At 39.0% G+C, this 26224-nt stretch overlaps 1 long non-coding RNA gene and 1 pseudogene across 5 annotated transcripts in view; one reads left to right on the top strand and one right to left on the bottom strand.

Annotated features, from left to right (window-relative positions):
* Positions 1-22174, top strand: part of LOC141424801 (uncharacterized) — a 60719-nt gene extending 38545 nt beyond the window's left edge. The window contains exons 3-4 of one of the 5 annotated variants that reach the window (XR_012449723.1): positions 12568-12843; positions 21783-22174. This is a non-coding gene — a long non-coding RNA (uncharacterized lncRNA). The remainder of the gene's footprint in view (positions 1-12567; positions 12844-21782) is intronic. The other 4 variants (XR_012449719.1, XR_012449716.1, XR_012449718.1 and 1 more) reach the window with 4 other exon arrangements.
* On the bottom strand, positions 4523-4961 carry LOC109689310 (FUN14 domain-containing protein 2 pseudogene; annotated as a pseudogene).
* Positions 22175-26224: the final 4050 nt, after the last annotated feature.

Raw genomic sequence — 26224 nt, 5'->3', positions numbered from 1 at the left:
TTTGTATTTCCCTTCCCTAACTTTTAATAAACTCCATTTACACCCACATATCCTGCCATGGATTCTTCTACACCAAACAAAGAATTTGCAAGTCTTCTGATCACAGACTCCACCATGCTGCCAACAGTAAGAGGGAGGAGGGCATAAGGAAAGGGTGAATGAAGGTGAATATGGTGGATGTATTTTGTATTCATATATGAAAATAGAATAATGAAACCTGATGAAATTGTTCTAAGAAGGGCATGAGGGGGATGAGCAAAAATGATGGAGGAGGTGACTCTAACTTAGCTATATTGTAAGCACATATGTAAATATCACAGTGTATTCCCCTGTATAACTATTATATGCTAATGAAAAATTTAAAAAGAAAATATGAACTTTTTGGATGAAAGGCAGTGTCCATCTGTAAAATTCTATTAGGATTTTCCGTTGTACTACACAGGACATATGTAGGCACAAAAGTTAAGAAACTAAGTCTTAGAGAAAGTCCTTTTGATCACCAAGTAAAGAACAAGGCAATCTCCTAGAAATTCTCTTTCCTAGGATTATTTGCCCTGGGATCTGTGTAGCATTACCCATCAGTGCACTAGCCACATCATCCTCTAGCTTCCAGAATTGATGGCGTGGATGAGAAGCACAGGCATTTGAGAGTTGGTGTTTGCACACATTTCCTCTCTACATATATGTTGGTGGCTACTTACTGAGCTAAGGAGATAGGAGAGACAATGTTGAAGACCAGAGTTCTGTCTGAGGCTTAGACTCTTAAGTCAATCAATAGTATACTAATTGTGGCCTAGTATAGTCCTGGTAGCAGTGTAAGAGAAGGTTTTTTGTGAAATGATTGGAAGAAGCAGTTAATTGATAAAGGTAGTTAAAATAATAAAACCATGCCTTACATTTTAACATAAAATGAATAAATGTATAGGATATGTCAGCCCTTATTAATGTCTTTGATTCTGTAACAGGTGCTTAAAAACTGCCTTTGCTGAGGAGCACTGACTCCTTGCTTGGGTCTGTGAATTAACTAAAGGCAGGAAACATGATTGTGATGCCTGTTTTCCTTAGAAATGGAAGGAATAAATGGGAAAAATGTAACTGGGACTACAAAAGGGAAACCTTTTGGTGTAGTCAGTTTGCATGCTGGCTAGTTTACTCTGCTTGCTAATCAAACTGACATTTTCCTTCTTTTGTCTATGTGTTGAAGAGCTCAAAGTTTACACCTTTTACTCTTTAATTAAACCAGTCTTCTATCACTCTCTCTAACCACCAAAGGAGTAAACTTGTCAGTCAAGACATACAGCTTTGGAGATGTAGTATCCAGGCACCTGGCGAACCAAGACTGGCACTCATTGTGGGACATGTGGCATTTTTGTCATGTACCTGAACTGGGTTCCTGAACTCCAACCCTTCCCCCCTTTTTGGCAGTACTGGGGTTTGAACTCAGAGCCTCACACTTGCTAAGCAGGCACTCTACCACTTGAACCATTCTGCCAGTCCTGTTTTGGGTTGGATATTTTCGAGATAGGGCCTCCGAGAACTATTTTCGCCAGGTGGCCTCCTGATCTCAGCCACTAAGGTAGCTAGGATTACAGGTGCAAACTACTGGTGCCCAGCTGAGCTCCCTTTAAAAAGCTGACATTTTCTCTCAGAAGTGAGACAACAGAGCATTGACTGGTTATCTGATGAGTAATAAACCTTATTTCTTTGTTCTCAAAACCCTGCTCTCCTTATTTGTGAATTAGCATTTAGACCAGGGGACTGGCTTTCTGGTAACAAATCTGCAGATTTTTCAGGATTCCATGACCACATTTTTGCATAAATGGTGTATCTATAGTTTATTTGCTATAGTCAGTTTATTTTATTTTGTGGTGTTGGAGATCCAATCCAGGGCCTTGCACATACTAGGTAAGGACTATACCACTGGGCTATACCCCTAGCCCTTCAGCTCCTTTAAAGTAGAATAAGAGCTAAAGACACTAAGGAGACAATCTTGATGCAAACTCCAAAGGATTTTTACTTATTTTTTCTGCACTTTATAGTTGTCCATTATTTTGACAACAGTTTTTTAAACTCTACTGAATCTTTCCAAGAATTCCCTTTAGTTGTCATAGGAACAATAACTCTTTTTTCTCTTTGCATATTTAGATTAATGTTTATCCTAAGTGAAATTAACTTAGTTTACATAATTACAATGAAAAGTTCAACTAGTATGAACAAGTTTAGTAACCAACACAACTTTTTTTTTTTGTGGCACTCGAGTTTGAAATCAGAGCTTCATACTAGCAAGACAGGCTCTCTGCCACTTGAGCCACACCTCCAGCCTTTTTCACTCCAGTTATTTTGGAGATAGGTCCCACTTTTTGCCCAGACATATACCACCACAGCCAGCTTCTTTCTGTTGAGATGGGGGCCTCACAAACTTTTTTGTCCAAGCTGGCCTTGAACTGCCATCTCAGCCTCCCAAGTAGCTAGGATTTGGGCATGAACCACCAGTGCCTGGCACAACTGATTCTTGATAAGCGTGCTATTCCACATATGGGAATGTTAATGGCAAAACGTATTCCCAAAAGATCTCAGTCCTGTGTTCTGGCATAAAAGAATCCAAGCAGAACACGTGGGTGTAATAGGGGTTTTAATATTAAAAGTTAGAGAAGTGGGGCGGGGAAGTAGCTTGGTGGTACAGTGCTTGCCTAGCATGCACAAGGCCCTGGGTTTGATCCCAGCACCAAAAAAGAAAAGACAAAAAAGTTAAGAAAGGGAAATTCAGGTGGAAGTCAGGAAGTAGAGAGCTACTCTTCTCCAGGTGCTTTTAAAACTTACGCTAACCTGGAGGAAGGTCAGAACCTGGTGATTCCCATCCAACCATCAGTGAGCCTGCCTCAGGAACAATAGGGTGGGGTTTACTTATGAGCAGCCTCTAGCCATGAGTATTTGTCAAGTCATAGTATGGTTTTTACAAAGAGAATGGGAGCACTCTTTACCTGGAAAATGAGTTAAGTAGAGGTATTGAAACAACTGGCTATTATGGATTGAATCATGTGTCCTCTCAAAATTTACATGTAATGAGAAGTGTGCTCTTTCAATTTTGAAGGTCTAGGACTTACTGGTACAGATTTCTCAGGAGAGTATGTTTTGAAAGACTATTTCAAACAGCACACATGTACAAAGGACCAAGTTCTATCAGAAAAACTTGTAATTGGACAATATACTTTTTAAAAAGTATTTGTACTAATAGGAGTTTAGCAGTCACTAAGTGCCAGGAAATATGACACCAGTTATCCTGGCCACACCAGTATAATCCTGTCTCATTTTGAGGAAAATCCTTCACTTCTAGAGCAATTTTTGCCCTTTAACATGCTTGTAAAATAATAGTATAAACTTTTTGTAGGTTTAAAATGTGAGTGGAATGGAACAGATGTGTATTCTGAAATTTTGAAATATCATAGCCTGATGGATGGTACTTAATCTTTTTACAATGAACGTTTATATATACAGATATTTGAAACTGCCAGATTATGTTTTTTAGTTAGATTTGGTATGGGGAATGAGTAAGAATAGGGATTCTCCCAGTGTTTTCTAGTTATACTCAAATGTATAATTACAATTTTGGTTAAGCCATCACCATTCCTTATTGCCATTTAATCTTAGGATTTTTTTGTACTTTATGGCCATAATTTATTTCATACATGTTATCATTAGCTTTCTTAATTCTGAATTTCTGGAATTCTACTTCTTGAAAATTCTGGTTTAAATATTGTATCTAATACTAACTGGACAAAGAAACAGACTTGCCAGAGAAGAGCTAAAGCTTCCCCTAATGTTTTGACAGACATGAAGAATACTTCACATTTCAAAACAGAAATCCTTTTCCATGAGATAAAAATCGAAGAGCTTCTTCCTAAAGATTTTCCTACCAAACACAATACTTTAGTGCATCATGTATTTTTAGCAAAAGTTCATTTCATATTCAGATTTTTTCCATTATGCTGTGATTTTTGTTAGGATAATTACATCAAGTATAAAGAGCTCTCAGTGTAATATAAAAACTAACTAAAAAAGAAAGTACATACCAAGATACCACAATCTTCCATGCTTAACAGCAAATGTATTCAGTTCCTTTCCATTCAGCACATAAGGTAACTATGTGCTTCTTTTTCAAAACAATAGTTTAGTATAATCTTTGAAGATCCAGTCATCTTCCACAGTGAACAATGTGTTCTGGTAAGAATCTTACATGACGGGAAAAGGAACATTTTTCCTGACCTACAGATTGGCCAAGTAAGGAGTGTACTAAGAGGAGAGCTAATGTTTACTGTCTCTTCCATTACCATCAGACTCATGTAGGTCCTGTATTAACCTGTATCCCTGTACCATCAGAGGCCTATGGAAGCCATTCAGATTTGCCATAGCAGGCAGGAAGGCACAGGAAAGAGAAGCAAGATGATAAACTCAGTGTCCTATGATGGAGTGTAGGGTCTGCTGGCTGGAAGAAACCAGAGCTATGGAAGTAAACTTGTACTCCTTAGGATGCCATGCCTAGGAGAAAGCCTCCGAAAGATCCTCCAGTCACTGAAACATTCTTCTTCACAAAGGACACAATCTCCTCAGCTTTACTCTTGACCTTGGTTGGTATTTGGTTACTCTTAGGAATCTTTAACTGTTCTTTGGATTTTTTTCATGTTCTTCTCTACTTGTTGCCAGTCAACTTTGCCATATCCATTGTGGTTTGCAAGCTGAAGGAGAAAAACAATTCACCTCCCACAGCTGTTAGAGCCAACTTTCCAACCTTCTGGAACGAGAAGGCAGTGTACCATCCAGTGACACCACCAATTAACACTCTATACTCTTTGACTGATGGACCAGATTCCTATCCAAACAATTTGCACCACCATGGTTACTTTTTTAGCAAATTCAACAAGGTCCAATGGCCCTTCAAAGTTTCCTTGACTGGGCATGGCCATTTCAGGTAGCTGGTCTCAGGAGGACATCCTCAGAAAATCCCAGGGCAGGAAGCTGAGTAGGCATGGTTGTTATCACCAGCTGGCTTCCGGCTCATGGGGAAGATGTTTCCATTCTAATGGCTACAGCAGAAGACCTCATGGTATTTTTTGAATATCCAAATTAATATTTTTCACCTAAAAACCTCATTAAAATAAGCAAAAAAGTTATATGCAAGGACACTGAATCTATCATAGGAATAGAAACCTAATTATAGCATGTACTATTTGTTTAATTTTGAAATCCATTTTATCTTTGAGCTTTTAATGCTTTTTTCGTTTACTGATGCAACTAACAAATATTTTTAGAGTGATCTGTAGGAATGCTATGTAACATAAGCCAACTAATTTTAGTCTTATTATAACCCAAAATAAAATCTTCAAAAGAATTCATATATGGAGGTCCTAACCACCAATGTGGCTGCAATTAGTGTTAGGAAGTGATTAAAGAGATCATAAGGGTGGGGCCCTAGTCCTACTGAATTAGTGTCTTTATAAGAAGGGCTTGCTCTGTTTTGTCTTGACAGAACAAAACTAGAAGGTGACTGTAAGCCAGAAAGAGAGCTTACTCCAGACCAACTGTGTCAGACCTTGATCTGGGACTTCTTGCCTCCAGAACACAGTTCTATCTAATTTTTGTTATGGCAGCTCAAACAGACTAAAACACTATCCTTTTATCCTCAGTATTTAATACTATGCCTTTGGTCCTGAGGAACACTTAATGGGAAAGTTTAGTTTGGATCAAGACAAACTTACTGCCATTTCTGGAAAATTGACTGAAAGTATCATCTAAGCTAATTGAATCCTGATAAATAGCATATTTCAAGGAAATATTGAAATACATTTACAATTCTAGTTCTAATAATGAATTATTGAAAAATAGCTACTTAAATCAGCTCCTGAGCTTATCACTAAAAAAAAAACCCCAGATAGTCCTTTATAAGTTAGGCAGCCAAACTCTTCTATCTGTTAACAAGAGTCTCATGGTATTAGTATAGCTATAGATTACCTGTGGTGCTTCACAGAATACTCAGCACCATCAGTACATTTGTCTATTTGAATGAATGACAGCATCTTTTAGTCTTTATCATAGTGCCAAAAGCAAGGCAAAAGAAATTGACATTATTGCTAAGGTTTATGTAAGAAAGTCTTTAGCTACATCAGAGACCTTAGTTTATAGAATTATTTCTCAAATTTCCCCAAGTGTAGTTCACCATTGCACCAAGCAACCCTTGCTTAAGTGTAATCTCCACACATGCACAGACTTGCACCAAACCAGTATACCTGGAGCCTAGATCGCATTAATCACCAAGGGATGTAAGATACTCCAGACAGTCTGCTCAAACCTCTCATAAATCCTCCCTTCCCCTGCAGCTTTCCAAACAAAGTTCAACCACATTACCAAAAGAAGAGAAAGAATTACCTTAAGAAATCAGTTTAAAAAGCAAAAAGTGTTGACATGAAGCTGACACAGCATTTATTTGTACTGTGATAGCAGTGGCTGGCATGGCATCTTCCTAAGAAAGACGTGGCTTTTTATTAGTTTTGCTGTAAGATTTTATGGAAACGCATATTGAATAAAATTCACAAATTGTCCATATCTGCTCCATGAGAGAGTGTATGAACATGAAATTTCTTTCTTTAAACACTTGGGTTAAATTCTGCCTTAAAAGTTAAAGTTTGACAGGACTATTTATTCTGATAGACCAATGTGTTGTCATTTAACCAATTACCTTAGTGCACTCAGAAATAAGTGAAGCAATATACTTCAGCTATGCCTTATGCTTTTATACTCGTCACTTTTCATACCACATTTGCAGACACATGTACATACGTGTGTATACATCACAATACACACTCTTACACATGCAACACATTCACTTGTGCACACATACATGTCTAGACATGGGCATCACCCATGCTCACCTTATAGTAGGAGACCAGACAGTTTCATATAAGAAAAAAAATAACTACAACACAAAAGAACTCTGGCTATGAACCTTGAGGTTTTTGAATTAGTAATTTATTTACTACATCATCAAAATAACTTCAAGTAGATCAAATAGATCAAATTGGAAGGAAAAACTTTGATTAATCCAAAAGAAGGCAAAAGAAGATTGAGAGAACAAACATGAGGCAAATAGAAAACAAATACTGAGATGAGAGCCTTAAAACAATACCAATAATTTCATTAACTACTAAAGAACTAAACACTACAACTAGAAGGCAGTTAGTTAGCTGGGTGCAGGTGGCTCACACCTGTAATTTTAGCTACTTAAGAGGCACAGTTTGGGAGGATCACAGTTCAAGGCCAGCCTGGGCAAATAGTTCTTGAGACCCTATCTCAAAATAAACCCAACACAGAAACAGAGCTGGCAAAATGACTCAAGTGGTAGAGCACCTGCCTAGGAAGTAGAGGCCTTGACTTCAAACCCCAGTACCACCCCCCTCAAAAAAAATGCAGATAGTTAGACTGAACCTCAAAATCAGACCAACATTATAAGACATAAAATTTAAATATGAGGACACAGAAAAGTTGAAAGTTAAATGATAAAAACATAAGTATCATGTAAACACTAACTTTACCAAATAGTTTCTTATGAGAACTGGTATGACTATATCAGGATCAGACCAAGTAGATGTGTTAACAGCATTGGTTCAGTCTGGCCACAAGACTTCCAAGCTCTTTGTGTCCCACCAGGAAGACTTCATGGCAGGCCATGTGAGTGTAAAGCTAGTTTTCTGAAAGGGGAGGATGGTGTGCCGCAGGTGTTATTTGGAGGGTGACAGCATATGCTTCTCCTTTTTAGGCACTTTTAAAGCTTATGCTAATCTATGCACAGGGAGGAACCAGGTGATTTCCATCTAATAATCAAATTGCGGGGAGTGGCAATGGGCAGTTCCTGGCCAGGTGAGGGTGGTCTGGGCCATCCCTGGGCAACCTACATATGAGTCCCAAACTTTCCCTACTTCTAGCCTGCCTCAGATGCTCTAGTTTAGGTATGATATCTTTCAAAAGCCCATGTGTTAAAGGCATGGTTCCCAGACTGTGGCACCATTAGGAGACGATGGTACCTTTAAAAGGTGTTAGCTGAAGGAAGTTCGGTCACTAGTGCGTGGATATTGGGACGCCAGCCCCTTCCTCTCACTGTGCTGTTGTATGTTGAAAGTATGTAACTTGCTTTTTAAATTTTATAGGGCGTCACGGTTAAGAGTTTGTCTGCAGTCTCAGAGAAGACTTTGGACTTGGACTTTTGAGAAGTGATCAAACTTTTTGAGACTTTGGGAATTCTTAGAAATGGACTAAGTGCATTATTAGGTGGACACGAGCCTTTGACAGTTGGGGTAGAATGTTATGGTTTTAATACAAAATGTCTACCACGGGTTCAAGTGTTGAATCCTAGGTCCCCAGATGATGATGTTATATTGGGAAGTGCTGGAAACTATTGAGGTGGGGCCTCTCTGGAGAAAGTAGGTCACTGGGGACCTGTCCTTGGGGGATATATGTTCCCCTGGTCCCTTCCTATATTACTCTCATTGCTTCCTGTTTGCCATGAGTTAAGAAGCTTTCTGATATTGATACATTATTTTTCATCATAATTCATAGTTTACATAGGTCTATTAGCTTTGTGTTACTGTAGTGAAATACCAGAGGCAAGTAACTTATAAAAAGAAAAGATTTATTTAGTTTATAGTTTCAGAGGCTTAAAGTACAAATGGTGTAGTGCAGGTTTAGCAGGGCTGCCCTTTGCTCACCTCATGGCATGGGTAACAATGCCAGGGTGCATGTAGGGAGAAAACAAGTGATTATATCTCCAGCTATAGCAGAGGAGGGGAGAGAGAGGGAGAAGGAGAGAGAGACAAAGAAAAAGTCCTATAATCCTTTATCTTTTTTTTTTCGATGTTACTGGGGTTTGAACTCAGGTCTTCACACTTGTTAGGTAGGCTCTCTGCCATTTGACCCAAACCTCCACCCCTTTTGCTCTGATTCTTTGGAGATAGGGTCTTGCTTTTAGACCAGGCTCACCTGGACCACAGGCCTACCATCGCTGGGATGAAAGATGTGTGCCACCAGCACACCAGCAGAAAAAGCTGACTTTTTTCTATGGAGATGGGGTCTTAAACTTTCTTGCCCCAGCTGGCCTCAAACCCTGATTCTCCCAAACTCAGCCTTGCAAGCAGCTAGGATTATAGGCATGAGTCACAATCTCTTTCGAGGCTCCACAATGTTTTTTGAGGGCATGCTCCGAATGACCTAAGGACTTCCCGCTATGTGTCACCTCTTAAAGGTTTACGGCATCTTCCCATACTACCACCTTTCACATAGGGATTTTGTGGGGGCACTAACCATATCCAAATCAAATCACTCTTTGTGTTGTTTATTAGTTCTATTATATTTTTGAATTACCATACTTTAATCATACCAGGGGACTTCATTGTGGTAATTCCACACATGCATACAGTCTTGAGATCGGGTCTTGAGAACTATTTGTCCACACTGGCTTTGAACCATGATCCTTCTGATCTCTGCCTCCTGAATAGCTAGGATTACAAGTGTGAGCCACTGGTGCCAGGCCTACATACAGTGTACTTTGAACAATTTCACCCCTCCATTATATTTCCATTCCTTCCTCTCTCCTCCATCCTTTTTTTCAAACAGAGTCTGGTAGATTTCATTATGCTGTCTTCATATATATGCAGCATACTTCAGTCCTCTTCATCCTGTATTTCCTTTCTTTTTTCCTCTTCCTCCCTCCCACTGATTCTCCAGACCCCCTTTTTTACATTCATGTCCCATCATTAATATCATCAACATGATCATTTCAGGTCTAGGATTCGAAAATGAATGAGAGCATGAGATATTTAGCTTCTTGTGCTTGGTTTAATCTCACTCAACATGATAATCTCCAGTTCTATTCATTTTCCTGCAAATGACATAATTTCATTTTTCTTTATGGCTGAGTAGTATTTCATGATATATATATATTTTTTTCTTTATCCATTCATCAGTTTTTGGGCACCTCAGTTGATTCTTCAATAAACATGAGTATGCAGGTATCTTTCCTAAATATTGATTTACACTCCTTTGAATATATGCCCAAGAGTGGTATGGTGGGATCATAAGGTAGGTCTATTTTTAGTTTTTTGAGGAACCTCCATTCTGATTTCCATAATGCTTGTACTAGTTTTCATTCCCACCAACAGTATATGAGGGTTCCTTTTCCCCACATCCTGGCCAGCATTTGTTGTTATTTTCTTAATGCTTGCCATTTCTGTCGATTTGGACAAACACATAGTGTTATGTATCTACCATTATAGAATTATACAGAACAGTTTCATCACCTTAAAAATGCCTTGCACTCCACTTTACATCCCTCTCTTCCTTCCCAGAACCCCTAAAACCCACTGATCATTTTATTGTGTTTATAGTTTTGCCTTTTCCAAAATATCACATAGTTTGAATCATACTATGTATTATTCTACTTAGGCTGCCATAACAAGATACCACAGATTTGGTGGTTAAACAACAGAAATTTATTTTCTCACAGTTCTGGAAGCTTAAAGTCCATGGGGTCATGAGGGTTGGTAGGTTGGTTTCTGATAATGCTTCCCTTCCTGAATCATGGGTGGCCACTTTCTGTATGCTCACAGAGCTGTTTCTCTGTGTGTAGGCATGAAGAAGGAGAAATAGCTCTGTTGTCTCTTCCTTTTATAAGAATACTCGTCCTCGCTGGGTGTAGTGGTGCGTACTTATAATCCCAGTCCTCAGAAGACTAAAGCAGTAGGATTGGGAAGCCAGTCTGGGCTACACAGGGTGACACTTTCTCAAGCAACAACAGCAACAAAAAGAAATCTAGCCCCATTGTACTAGGGCTCTCTCCTTAGGGCTTCATTTAACCTTAATTACCTCCCTAAAGGCCCTATCCCCAAATACAGTCACATTGTGGGTTATAGTTTCAACATATGAACTATGGGAAGACACAATGCAGTCTATAAAATACCATATGTACCCTTTTTCAAACTGGTTTCCTTGGTGTAGCTGTACACACTACATTTTCCACATCTTTTAATAGCCTGATAGTTCATATCTTTTAAATCACTGAATAATATGCCATCCTATAACTATATTACAGTTCAGATACTCACGTGAATCACAACGATTCATATGCAGGTTTTTTGTTTGTCATACATTTTCAACTAATTTGGGTAAAATATGCAGGTATACAGTTGCTGGATTACAGGAGCCCATGTTTATCTTTGTAAGAAATTTTGAACTGTTTTCCAAAGTGGATGAACCAGTAATTTTTTTCTTTTAATTATTTATTAGCATATTATAGTTGTACTGGGGGTATATTGTAACATTTATCAAAGTGTTTACAATATATCTTAGTTAGATTCACCACCTCCATTTTTCTCTCCCTTGATATAACAGTTTGAACAGGTCTTGTTCCATTTTCATAAGTGAATACATAGTACTTCCATGATATTTGCCCTCCTTCACCCTTTCCTTATGTCCTTCCCCTTCCCGCTGGTACCAAACCCCAGACAGGACTTGTTATACTTTACTGTCCTTCATTTTTTTTTAAAGATATTTTTGTTTGTTTGTGATGGCTATACAGAGAGTTTCATTGTGACATTTCATATATCTATATCTATATCTATCTATCTATCTATCTATCTATCTATCTATCTATGTATTATACCCTGAATTGGTTCATCCCCTCCATTACTCTCCTCTCTACTTTAGTCCTCTTCTTGTTGTGATTTCAACAGATCTTAATGTTCCATATTCATATTTGTATAGAAAGTACATCAACCATATTCACCTTCTTTACTTTCTTCATTTACACCCCCTCCCATAAATATCCCTCCCCTTAGTGTGAGTGATTTGTTTTAGATTCTTTTTTTTTTTTTTTTGCGGGGCTGGAGTTTGAACTCAGGGCCTATCCCTTGAGTTACTCCACCAGCCTCCCCTCCCCACACTTTTTTGCCTGGGCTGGCTTCAAACTGGGATCCTCCCAATCTCTGCCTCCTAAGTAGATAGCATTATAGGCATGAGCCACCAATGCCAGGCTTAGATTCTTGTCAGTCATTGTTTGGGTTGCTGTTCATTGTCAGTGGGATTTTTGCTTTGCTATTTTACCCGTAGATGTATTGTGCCTCAGTCAATCTAACCCCCATAAGAAAAATGACCTTTTCTATCAAAGTATTTGCTACCCTCTTAGATTACTTAAAAATTCCTCAGGTGGCCATCTTAGGTGACTTGCATGTTTAAAGGCTCCTTGCTTCTTTTTCCGGATCCCTGTACTGCTCCATTGCCCACCAAACTGTATACCCTAACCCATCCCCCAAGCCTTTTAGCCAATCGGGAAGATTGGCTAAATCTTGACCTGGACAAATCCCAGGTGAGGGGCAGGTACAACTGCATCAGGGATATAAGGAGGAGCCACTGTCAGCCATTTTGTCCTTGCATATTTGCTTGACTGGAGTGAGCACATGCTTGTACTCTCTTCATCAAGAGAAATTGCCTTGTCAAGATTTTCTCTGCCTCTTTTGTGTCTGTTTTCAGCACTGGAGGGTCTTTAATTCCAACAATTTGGGGGCTCATCTGGGATTTTACATTCTGTCCAGGAAGATCCCCTTCCTGGCCCTTCCCTGGGGAGATGTGTCCTGCTGCCTGGTTCCAGCAGCCCCGAGGTTTGGCTGAGGGCAACAACTTTCCAGATCTGCGAGTGAACTCGGACTCCACAATTTCTTGACAATGTGGGTAAAACAGCTCTGAAGACGGGGACCATGGTGACCACATAAGTTTTGTGCACAAACCAAGACAAGAAACATCATGGAGGTGACTAAGTAATGTCTTGGTGGTTGGGATATTTGAGGCTATGTGATGTGTGAGTGAGACATGTTGGGTGACACGCAGGGAAAGCAGAGTCCTGAGCTGCAGTTCTGAGGTGACCTCATACTGTTTAAGGTGGAATTAGATTCTTGAATCAAATCCAGGTCAGCAGCTTATACTGACCTGCCAGCTACCAAGAGGTGCCTCAAACTTCCACAAGGGATGCAGCTGGAGATGGACAAAGCAAAAGAGAATCAGAATGCAAGGAACCTCCAAGGCAAGGGGGAGTTGAGCTCCTGCTAGACATAGCACAGTTGACCAGAAGGGAGAAATGGGAAATAAAGGCAGCAAAGAGGGAGGCCAGAAAACAAAGGCCCAGGATAAAATACCCTCTGAGAGCCCCCTAGGGAAGATGTTAAAATAATGGGATGAGAGCCTCTGTACTAAAGGGAAAACGAAACAAAGAATGGTTGAATACTGTTGTTTTATCTGGACCCAAGAACTGATCTTAAAGCCTTTGGGTTTTAGCCAAAATTTGGGGTCTGATGAAGACTGGGTCGTCTGTCAACTATTAATTGAGCATGTAAACTCAAAAAGAGTAAGATCAAAAAGAATTAACCTAGAAGGTAACACCCACGCACAGGAAATCAATGTGAGTCAATACCCTGTATAGCTATCCTTATCTCAACCGGCAAAAACCCTTGTTCCTTCCTATTATTGCTTATACTCTCTCTACAACAAAATTAGAGATAAGGGCAAAATAGTTTCTGCTGGGTATTGAGGGGGTGGGGGGAAGAGGGAGGGGGTGGAGTGGGTGGTAAGGGAGGGGGTGGGGGCAGCGGGGAGAAATGACCCAAGCCTTGTATGCACATATGAATAATAAAAGAAAAAAAAAAAAAGAGGAGATGGAATATGCCCTCTGTTGTAGACAGAGTCCTGTAGTCCTGTTTCCACTTAAAGAAAAGGAAAAAAGACAAAAAGAAAAAAAAAAAAAAAACCAAACCCTTTCTAACAGGGATTTACTCCCCACCCTCCCATAACCTGCTGTTCCCCCAGCTCAGGCACCAGAGCCAGCCCCTGCACTGCCACCTCAGACTTCCACCTCTCCACCTCCCCATCCTAACCCTTCCACCTCCTCCCCCCCTTCCCTCCCTACCTAAAACCCCTCCCTACTGTGACTTCAAAGGGAGTTAGAACAATGTCATCAAGAGACTGAGAATATACTTTTTCCTCAGTCTGAAGAAGAAAACCCATACTCCATCTTTCCTCTCAGGGAGGTCCCCCTTGGAGGGGGCGATACAGGATTTATAAATGCCCCACTTACCAGCTCTGAGGTCCAAAATTTTAAAAAGGAGTTGTGACCCCTTCTTGAGGATCCCTTTGGGGTCTCAGAACAGGGTGATCAATTTCTGGGACCACAGATATATACTTGGGCTGAGTTGATGACTATTTTGGGAATTCTCTTCTCAGGGGAGGAAAGAGCCATGATCTGTAAAGTGGCAATGGCTATCTGGGAGCGTGAACACCCCTGGACAAAATATCTTGGTGGCTGATGTTAAGTCTCTTAATCAAGATCCCTGATGGGATAACAACATCCCAGCACACTGAGAAAATGTATGAGAGTTGAGAAATTTAATAATAAGGGGATAATCAGGGGGAGTGATTAACACAAACATTAGCTTTATAAATTTCCTGGAAAGCCAGGGACTTCGTATTTCAGAGAATAAGTTACAATTTGCTGAGACTGAAGTAAAATATCTGGGACATTTAATCAGTAAGGGCCCATGAAGGATTGGTTCAGAAAGAATAGAAGGAATTACTGGTCTCCTGCTCCCAGGAACAAAACAAGAATTAAGAAAATTCCTTGGCTTAGTGGGATACTGCCAATTGTGGATAGATGCATATGCCCTTAAAACTAAATCTTGATATCTCAAATTGACCCAAGAGGGACCAGACCCCCTTTCTTGGACCCCCCGTGGAGATAAAACAAGCCCCTATCACACACAGTCCTGGTGCTAGCCTTGCCCTCTTCTTAAACAGCCTTTTCACCTCTTGTAAATTTAAACAAGGGAGTTGCCCTTGGTGTGCTATCCCAAAAGCATAGGGATCAATGTCAACCTGCAGCCTTCTTATCTAAATTCCTGGATCCTGTCACCTGAGGTTGGCCTGAGTGCATTCAGGCAGTACCAGCTACAGCCCTTCTAACCAAAGAAAGTAGAGAAATCACCTTTGGGGGAAACCTGATTATTATCACTCCCCATCAAGTTAGAACAATCTTAAATCAGAAGGTGGGCAGATGGCTGACAGATTCTAGGATCCTAAAGTATGAGGCTATCTTGCCAGAAAAGGGTGACCTGACTCTAACTACTGATGAGACCCTAAATCTAGCCACTTTCTTGGAAGGGGAAGCAGGAAGGAGGAGCCCTGCACATAAATGTTTAGATATTATTGAATACCAAACAAAAGTAAGGCCAGACTTCAGTGAAACTCCTTTCTAGACTTGGTTCCATTTCATTGTGGGTGGATCCTCTCAGGTAATTGAGGGAAAAAGACATAACAGGTATGCCTTTACTATAATAGATTCAGGCTGACTCCCTAACAATTAGTCAGCACAGACTTGCAAATTGTTTGCTCTAAATTAGACTCTTAAAAATCCGTCCACTAACACGTGAACTAAACAGAACTTTCTCAAAAGAAGAAATTCAAATGGCCAGAAAACACATGAATAAATGCTCACCATCTCTAGCAATAAAGGAAATGCAAATTAAAACCATGCTAAGATTCCACCTCACCCCTGTTAGAATAGCCATCATCAGCAACACCACCAACAACAGGTGTTGGCGAGGATGCGGGGAAAAAGGAACCCTCTTACACTGTTGGTGGGAATGTAGACTAGTACAACCACTCTGGAAAAATATTTGGAGGCTACTTAAAAAGCTGGACATCGATCTACCATTTGATCCAGCAATACCACTCTTGGGGATATACCCAAAAGACTGTTACTCCAGAGGCACCTGCACATCCATGTTTATTGTGGCACTATTCACAATAGCCAAGTTATGGAAACAGCCAAGATGCCCCAGCACTGACGAATGGATTAAGAAAATGTGGTATCTATACACAATGGAATTTTATGCAGCCATGAAGAAGAACGAAATGTTATCATTTGCTGGTAAATGGATGGAATTGGAGAACATCATTCTGAGTGAGGTTAGCCTGGCCCAAAAGACCAAAAATCGTATGTTCTCCCTCATATGTGGACATTAGATCAAGGGCAAACACAACAAGGGGATTGGACTATGAGCACATGATAAAAGCGAGAGCACACAAGGGAGGGGTGAGGATAGGTAAGACACCTAAAAAACTAGCTAGCATTTGTTGCCCTTAACGCAGAGAAACTAAAGCAGATACCTTAAAAGCAACTGAGGCCAATAGGAAAAGGGGAACAGGTACTAGAGAAAAGGTTAGATCAAAAAGAATTAACCTAGAAGGTAACACCCACGCACAGGAAATCAATGTGAGTCAGTGCCCTGTATAGCTATCCTTATCTCAACCAGCAAAACCCCTTGTTCCTTCCTATTATTGCTTATACTCTCTCTACAACAAAATTAGAAATAAGGGCAAAATAGTTTCTGCTGGGTATTGGGGGAGGGGAGAGGGAGGGGGCGGAGTGGATGGTAAGGGAGGGGGTGGGGGCAGGGGGGAGAAATGAACCAAGCCTTGTATGCACATATGAATAATAAAAGAAATGAAAAAAAAATCTGTCCACTAAATTAGTTTTAGAGACTAGATTACCTTGGATTAAATGCCCTTCCGTAGCACTACTCAGGATAAGGATGGCCCCTTGGAAGGACACGAATCCATAATTAATGAGAGTTTTTGCTGCTCTATATTCTTGCTGGCATTTGGTATTGTCATTGTCTTGGATTTTAACCATTCTAATAGATATGTAGTATATCTTACTGTTTTAATTAGAAATTTCTTAATGACATATGATGTAAAACAATTTTTATATACGTATTTGTCATTAATACATACTCTTTTGTGAAGTGTCCAATCATATATTAGTGGCTTTAGAAAAAGAGTAAGAGAGGCCGAGTTAGCATGATTACTCTTTCTTGTCATGAGATGTCCTCCATCATATCGTGTTTGATATAGTAAGGAGGCGCTTACCAGAGGCCAGAACCAAGACGGTGTTTCTACTTTACTGAGACTTTTTAAAAATCATGATTAGGTGTTAGATTTTTTTCAAATGCTTTTCCTATATCTATTGATATGAGCATACATTTTTTTCTCCATTAGCTTGTTGATGTGCTGGATGGTATTAATTATTTTTTGAATGTTGAACCAGCCTTGCATATCTAGAATCAGTCCCCTCAGTTGTGGTGAAATATACTGACATATTTAAATTACTTTGAAAAAATACATTTTTAAAATGAGGTGGATAGAAGAACGTGTGTTTAAAGATTATGTAACAAAGTGGAACAATTATAAAGTTATATGGGATATAGAGACACATGTAAAAATGAAAATGATTTGATTTGTAGTGATTTTCATACTGTAAGTTTTTCCCTCTTCAATTTTGAGCATTCTGAGCCTTGATGAAAGCTGTTTCAGAACTATCAGTGGCAAATCTCCTCATGCATTTAAAAAAGCTTTTTATAATTCCCTAAAAATATGTTCCTGTTTTAAAAGTTAATTTCTGATTTTTAGCATAAAGGTCAAAATTCTACTCATTATAACTGTTTTCATTGACATCAGAAATACTCCTTCTCTGAATCCTGCTGCTTGTTTTTGTTGTTGACTTAAAAATATCAATATATACTTCCATTTTCTCCCCAATGTCCTAATTTTCTGTGGGCATCATAGGTGTCATGGGGAGAAATGGAGACATTAGACTCTTCCACAAGTAAACAAGCATCCATCAGTCACTTACCTCATGTCTGTCCATCTCCACTTGGATTTTGGAAAAATTACTCTGATCTTGAAGTTTTATGAACAAAGTTATAGATTTCTGGATTTGGGTTGTTCTTTTATTACACCTCTATAAAAAACTTTTTTTTTGTGGCATTAGGGTTTAAATTCAGGACCTCCGTTTGCTAGGCAGACATTCTACTACTTGAGCCTCTCCTCCAGCTGTTTGTCTGTGTGCTTGTGTGTGTGTGTGTGTGTGTGTGTGTGTGTGTTGGATATTTTTGAGATAGGGCCTCTTGAACTATTACCCCAGGCTGGCTTTGAACTGTGATCCTCCTAATCTCTTTCTTCTGAGTAACTAGGTTTACAGGCATGAGCCACCAGTGTACACCTAAAAAGCATTCTTTCTAAGATAAAAGAAGACTAAATCTCTCATAATGGATGCTTTTAGTAAACAAAGTTCACTAAAAAGAATCAGAAATTAAATCTAGAAAAGAATGTTTGCATTTTTTTCAGTTTCAATATTTTCAATAGCATTTAAACAGTTTGATATTTTGAATGATAAACTTAATTATTCCCTGTATTCAAGATATTGTGCTGCATGCTTTGCAAAACCTAACAATGACACTGATAAGGTCTTTGTCCCCACAGTGCAGAATCTCCATTTCAAACATGATTGTATGAAGGCTCTGAGAACAATACCGTCAGAGAAAGGAGTGGGGACAGGAGGAAGTAGATCTGACTTTGTGGAGAAGAAAGCATTTAACATAGATGCAAAGCAGCTTCAGAAGAAAGGATTTTTAGGAAGAGTTCTTCAGAACAACAACAAAAAAAACTAATAGGATGAATCTGTAGAGATTTATTTTAAGGAACTGTCTCATGCAAATGTGGAGTTAGCAAGCCCGAAAGCTGCAGGTTAGGCCAGCAGGCTGGAGACCCAGGGAAGGGTTGAGTTCAAACCTAAGCAACCTGTTGGTAGAATCCCTCTTTCCTCCAAGGTCGTTTGTTGGGAACCAAAAGCCACAGTCTGACAAGGTCGCTGTGGCCTAGCAGCATTCTGACAAGGTTGGAACCTGCAGGTGCACCATGCCTCTATCATGGTGGGAAGGAATGCTAAATGGTTTTCCCTTGACTAAAAAGAAGTTTATACCTAGTCAAGGACACTGGCGGTAAGAATGCAGGGTGGAAAACACAGAAAAGTTATAACTAGGTCAGAGTGTTTTTGATGTTTAAATCTCTTCCTCTTTTGTACAAAGCTGGCTGAGAAAGATTAAATTTTGCTAGTTGGTCGTCAACCTGCTGGCCCGCTCCATATGTGTCTTGTGTTGTGTTGTTCATTCCTGCCCTGAGCCCTTTCGGGTCAAGGACCTCTGAGATCCCAGCAGGTGGTGTCCCAACAGGGACTCAAACAGAGGCTTAAGGTAAGGAAGGCTCTGGAGGTGCACGCAAACATAATTTCAGTTTCAGTTCAAGGATATGAAGCAACATCGAGAGAGAAATGGGCCAACAAGTAAGTAAGGAGCAGGCTCTCTTTACAGAAATTTTATGTTCAATGTTGTGTAGTAGAGTCGCCTTAAATGTTTTCTGTCTTATGTCCAAGAGTGCACTTGAAATTGTTATAATTGTTTTATGTTTCATTGTGTAAGTTTTGTGTATATCTGATATTATTAATTTATTAGAGACAAAAAAATCTAATAGCTATGATAACAGTCATTAAAAACTAGGACTGACTCAAAACACTATTCCTAAAATTGACTCTTAATTCAGCTATCAATCCACCCAAAATGAGTCCTAAAAAGCCAGAATGGGACACTTCTCAATCTACTCCTAAAAGTTTTAAAAACTAATTTATCAATGTACTGTGGCCACTTAGTTAATTCTTACATGTTCTTGAGCTATTGAATCTATGCACACTTAAATTGACATTTATGGCATGCCTAATTTAAAACTTTTTACATATGCATATATTTAAACATCTTTAGGATGGTTCTTATTATAAAATTAATGTAAAGAAATACAAGGCTTCTGTTCTCTTCTCTCCCCCACCTCTTCTGCTGCTACTTTTAAGAAAAAACAATTTTTTTAAAGATTATATCAATCAGGTCTAACTAAATTATAGACATTATTTTATAGACAGTAACCTTAGTCTGTTTCATTTCATCATTAAGTAATTTACATTCAATTCCCTTATTATATCTCTATATATTTAGTTATAAATATATATAATATATATGTATGTATAACATATGTAATAAATATTATATTTATTATATATATTGACAAATGGTGTTTTTATAGGTTACATATTGTATAAAGACAATTTAAAATTGTCTTTCTTTATGGGTCTATATAATAAAAATAAGGCTAATTTAAAAAACAATTTTATTTAAATTTAAATTAAAAATTCTTATAAAAGTTATTTTAAAGTACAAGTTACAAAGTGATAAAGTTAAAGATGACTATAAGAGTTACCTAAAAGATTTTTTGGGGGTCATATCAAACTAAAATCTAATTCTCTATGTCCATAAAAAAACATGGCTATCTTAATATTGTTATGCTCTGAGTAACATCTACAAAAAACTATTATAAAAAAAGATTTTATCAAAGAAATTACTTGTGTTTTCTGTTGATATTGTCAAGCTTTAAGTACAACTAAATCAGAGTTCATTTATGTATTTGCTCATGCAAAGGTCTCTTAAATGACCACCTTATAACTGTGTTCTGTGCCTATACTTTATCTAAATATGATACAAACATTTACAAAGTTAAAAGATCAATTTATGTAAAATGATAAGCTAAAGCTCTCTTTTATCCAAAAGTGTTACATTTAACCTGCATCCTGACAGTCAGCCCGTTTGCCTTTAAAGATCCCACAAACCCTTCACAACTAATTTAAACAGTTTTACCACAAAGGTTTAGAGACAGGCTCACTCCCTGAGTCACCTAGCTAGGTATGGTCTTAAAGGGACAGGCTCACTCTCTGAGTCATGAGCAAATCTGCCCAATCCTCCATTTCCCACTCCCTCATACCATAAAGCAGCTTAGAGCTTTCTTGAGAGTTACAGGATTTTACAAAATCTGGATCCCTAGATATGCACCCTTGCCAGACTGTTTTTTATGCTCCTGCTAATACGCCTATTTGGGCCTTGTATAATAAATGCTCTCTCCAGATTTATATCTCAACAGGTCCAACAGATCAAACTCCAGATCTTGGTCAAGAAATACTCATCTCTGCCTACACATGAGCCCTCTATCCCATTCTGTTGGGGGCCCCTGAAGACTACACAGGTCAACCCCTGAGACAAGTACCCCCTCCACTATCCTCCTGTTGCCCCATTGTCAGCATGAATCAGCTATATGAGTCATCGCCCCTTTCCCCACCAGCAGTTGGATGCTTGTCTCCGAGGGGGGATTTATTGGGTCTGATGACCTAAGACAGATAAATGGGTATCCCATCCCCCCTGGAGAGCCATATCATTCCTACATCCTGAGGAGTTATAGGCCTGCATTCCTACACCCTGAGAGGGAGTTATAAACTACATTTCTGCATCCTAAAAAAAGATACAGGATCTGATAGAACTGTCACAGGCTGATGAGCAAAATACTCTCTAGATTGTTTCCCCTCCCCCAGTAAAGGTACAAACCACATCAGTTCACCTAACAAAGTCCAGAAATCCACGGCCAATAAAAAACAACAACAACAGAAAAAAGGGGCATCATTAAAGTGTCATGCATCTTTCCAATGGATATGTGTTACCTCCAAACCTTATAATGAGTCCCAATAGAGCTGGGAACATATTAAACAGCATTTAAAAAGTCTTGTACTAACCTGAGTTTAGATTTAGTTGCTTTGCATCAAGAAATATTAAACATACAAAACAGTAAGTTGCCTATCATTCAGCCCACAGATGTGGCCGCCTGGGTATTAGACACTTTGAAAGATTTTAACCCTTTTAACATATGAAGACACTCATTTTGGATTATGCATGGAATAGCTTTTCTAATTTTACTTATTCTGTGTTTATTTCCAGTCATCGCCGAATTGGCACGTACCAGCTCTTCACATTAAAAGCGGACATTCACCGTGTTCAATTAAAAAATATAAAAGAGAGGAGATGTTGGGAACCAAAAGCCACAGTCTGACAAGGTTGCTGTGGCTTAGCAGCATTCTGATAAGGTCAGAACCTGCAGGTACACCATGTCTCTATCATGGTGGGAAGGAACGCTCAATGGTTTCCCTTGACTAAAAAGAAGTTTATATTTAGTCAAGGACACTGGCAGTAAGAATGCAGTGTGGAAAACACAGAAAGGTTGTAACTAGGTCAATGTGTTTTTGATGTTTAAGTCTCTTCCTCTTTTGTATAAAGCTGGCTGAGAAAAATAAAATTTTGCCAGTTGGTCATCAGCCTGCTGGCCCTCTCAATATGTGTCTTGTCTTGTATTATTCACTCCTGCCCTGAGCCCTTTCAAGTTAAGGACCTCTGCGATCCTGGCAGTCGGTCTTTTTCTATCGAGACCTTCAACTGATTAGATATGGCCTACTCATATCATGGAGGGAAATCTGCTTTACCCAAAATCTTCCGATTTAAATGTTAACATCATCTAAAAAAGTATCTTCACATAAACACTTAAAATAATGTTTGACTAAATATCTGGGTTTGTGTTCTAGCCAAGTTGACATATAAAATTAACCATCACAACAGGATAAGCATGTTCTCAGACCTAGGGAAGAACTGAAGGTTGGTAATAGGGATAAATCAAGAAGCAAGGTCAGAGGGAAGGGAAGTATAGAGGAGTTGGGTTTAGAAAGAGAATGGTAAAGCATGGGTTAGGTGCCAAAAGAGTTTTAAAACGAAGAAAAAACTTAAAAAAGAAAAAGAAAAGGCAAAAATGAACCAACCAACCAAAACAAAAAACTCATTCAGCTTTGACCTCTCTGGAAGAATTGAGATATTGGTTAGAGGGAAGAGCTGGGGCTGATGGCAGCTGTAAGCTTGCCACAGGGATAAGGATGGATCTTGAGGATATGGGAAATATTAGGAAGGAATAAATACTAAGAATAAATTTAATGTCTCAAGAAATGTGGAACCTTGGCAGAATATCTTTGACAAGCACACTCTGGAAGACAGAGACAGTGATAAGGAGACCTAAACCTTAGGCTGACTTCCCGAGGCCACAGAATGACTTATGGTCACCATGGCAGTGTAAATGCATGTTGGCATTATCTTTATTTTTTTCTATAAGTTGTACCAAAACATCCACTTAAATTTGTACCGTACCTTTGAATAAAGAAGTTTGGTACCCTGCCCTCAAGTCAGATCTCTGTTTCTCTCTCTCTCTCCCTCTCTCTCTTTCTCTCTTTCCCTCTCTCCCTTCTGCCTTCCCTCCCCATCTTAATCTCTAATAGATGACAGCTGTGGGTGGAATAATAATAACTGGAATTTGAATACCCCAAACCCACTATGTGACTTTGGGAAGATTACTTACATTCTAATAGCCTCCATTGTGAAGAATAAATAAAATTATCTGGTGAAAAGTGTCTGGGACAGTAAGTGCTTCTCAACCAGGAATGACTTTGCCCCTCAAGGGACATTTGGTGATGTTGAGCCATTTTTGGTTGTTGCAGCTGTCACAACTGGAGGGTGGGGGTGGGGCAGAGGCCAAGAGTACTGCTAAACCCCCTCCCATGCGAGGACAGCCCACAACAAGGAATTATCCACGCCATCAGGCCAGTACCTGAGGCATCATAATCACGAAATGCTGGTTTCTGTCTGTATATTAATTGTGGAAACCAAATTGAATAGTGTGTTCCCCATAAATGGCTACATCTGAAGGCTTACTTTGTAAATATGTTAAAATGTCCTGCTGTCTGAAGAAGATTAAAGTGTAATTTGGAGACAAAAAGGAAGGAAATTCTATTCAGAAATTTGTATACAAGTAAAATGTGAAAAATAACCCCCAGCAAATCCAAGAATCTTCATAGTGAAGCTCCCTGGCTCTTTGTTGATCCTTTGATAAAGATCTGGACTAGGGCAGACTTTAATTAATTAATTATTTATTTATTTGGTGGGACTGGGTTTTGAACTCAGGGCCCTACACTTGCTAAGCAGGTGCTCTACCACTTTAGCCAGGCCCCTGGTCTTTTTATGCTTTAATTATTTTGCAGACCGGGTCTCACATTTTTGCCTGGGGCTGGCCTCACACCCATGATCCTACTATCTACGACCTACCTAGTAGATTATAGGCGTGGGCCACCATAGCCCAGCCCCTCAGACTCCAGTTTTAATGTACTGTGCTTCCTGAGTCGACATTTGAGGGAAACTTTCAAGTGGTATGGATTTACATCTATAAATATATTTATCCACTTTCCCTATGCATATTTTAGAAATAAAGCAGAGAACTCAGCAAACTGAATGGTTAAGTGCCAACCAGTCTTATGGGGAATTCCTTGCCTAAAAATAAAGCCAAAATAGCATTAGCAACTTCAGTGCCAACTACAGCCTTACGTGAGATATCTTAATATCTTTGGTTGCTCCACAAGTGCAAGCACTAAGCAAATATGCAAACATAAGGTGATTTTAGTTTCCTCAAAGAGATTTGACCATATTTGTGTCAAAAGTTCATATCATTTCTATTATATTTTGGTGGAGCTAGGAGGGAGTGGTGGCTCTGAATACCTTAGCTAGTTATCTAGCACTTAGTGATATTATTCTACCTAAACCCTATATTTAATCCTTTCCTTTACATTGTAGTCGAAGCTTGCAAAACAATGACCGGAAAAAGTAAAAACCTCTCAAAGCTTATTAAAAATGCTTTTCATTATTAAATTAAATGTGACCAGGAGGCTTGAAGACATACTTTGAATTTGAAGATAAATATCAAAAAAAGAAGTTCTCTTAAAATAGGATGAGTAAGAAAGAGTATGTGATCCCTGGTGCCTGCTCACTGGGCAGCAGCCCAGAATTCCTTCTCAGGCCTCAAGTAACTGACCAATGTCCAGAAACAGAGGGGACCAATGTCCCTGGAAATGGAAAGAAAAGTATCAGTCATGCCCAAAATCATCTTTCATGTCACCATTGTGAGTAGTGGCAGAGAGTAACTGCCAAGAGTACTAAATACAGCAGATGTCACATGTGGCGTGCTACCATGGGCCAGGAACTGTGTGGGTATCTTTTATTTGATCCTGACAACAACCTTCGAGGATTCAGATTATCATTCCCATTTTTCAAGTAAGAAAAATCTAATTATTGTTATTGTGTGTGTGTTTGAGAGAGAGAGCGACAGATTAAGTAAATTGCCTGAGTTCACTCAGCTGTTAGCTAAAGGAGGATTTAGAGCTACTATGAGAAGAATGTTGAAATTACTTTTTCTTTCCTTCTTTCTTTCTTTCTCTCTTTCTTTCTCCTTTCTTTCTTTCTCCTTTCTTCTTTCTTTCTTTCTTCTTTCTCTTCTCTCCCCTCCCCTCCCTCCTTTCCCCTCCCCTCCCCTCACCTCCCCTCCCTCCCTCCCTTCCTTCCCTCCTTCCCTCCTTCCCTCTCTCCTCCCCTCCTTCCTTCCTTTTGTTTTGCACTAGTGGGGTTCAAACCCAACACACAGGGCATGCTAAGCAAGTGCTGTAGCACAGAGGCGCATCCCTAGCTGAATAGATTTTATTTTAAGTAGTTTCATTTTATTTTACATATTGTGGGAGTTTTATACCAATTGTATAAATAATTACAACATAAGAGAAATAAAATCAATTGGAATCCCTAAAAGTCCATATAGCAATCTCATGCATCTTTTTTATGGTTAAACACTATACATATGTAATTTGACAAAAATAGAACCGTATACATTCGTTACAATTTTAGACTTAAATTTTTTTTCTTTTGAGACCAAAATCTTGCTACATTGTCTGGATTGGTCATGAATTCATGATCATCCAGCTTCAGCCTCCTGTGTGCTAGGATTACAGGTGTGCATTACCACACCCGGCTCAAAGTCTTTTAAAAATACAGATATTTACTTTTCCCTTCCTTCTTCCACTTACCTTCACATTTAAAGATATCCTGTTTTCTATACTTTTCCATTTATACACTAATCATAATCAAATGTACCCATATGTATGTATATGTACATATCTACATGTACATATGTATGTATCTTTTTTGGTTGTTGCCTATCAATGGGATCATTTTATGTTTTCCTTAGTGCATTTCATTTAACTATGCTCTGAGGAAATCCTTCTAACCCAGCTAGTTTGGATCTGACTTGATAATGGCAGAACAATTCCATGGAGTGGGCATTTGCTTTGTTTCTATTTCTCTGCTACTGTACAAAAATGGTTACAATAAATTCCTTATACAATGGCCTGGACTGACTTTGAACTCCAAAATCCTCCATTTCCTTTCCTTCATTCACTCTCCACATTCAGTCACCAGTTCAGTCTTTTTTTTTTCTTTTTTTTTATGGTACTGGGCTTTGAACTCATGCC

This window comes from Castor canadensis, chromosome 1, assembly GCF_047511655.1.
Source record: "Castor canadensis chromosome 1, mCasCan1.hap1v2, whole genome shotgun sequence".
Taxonomy (NCBI): Eukaryota; Metazoa; Chordata; class Mammalia; order Rodentia; family Castoridae; genus Castor; species Castor canadensis.
Note: the sequence above shows the minus strand (reverse complement) of the source record. Positions and strands in the feature narration are given on the sequence as shown.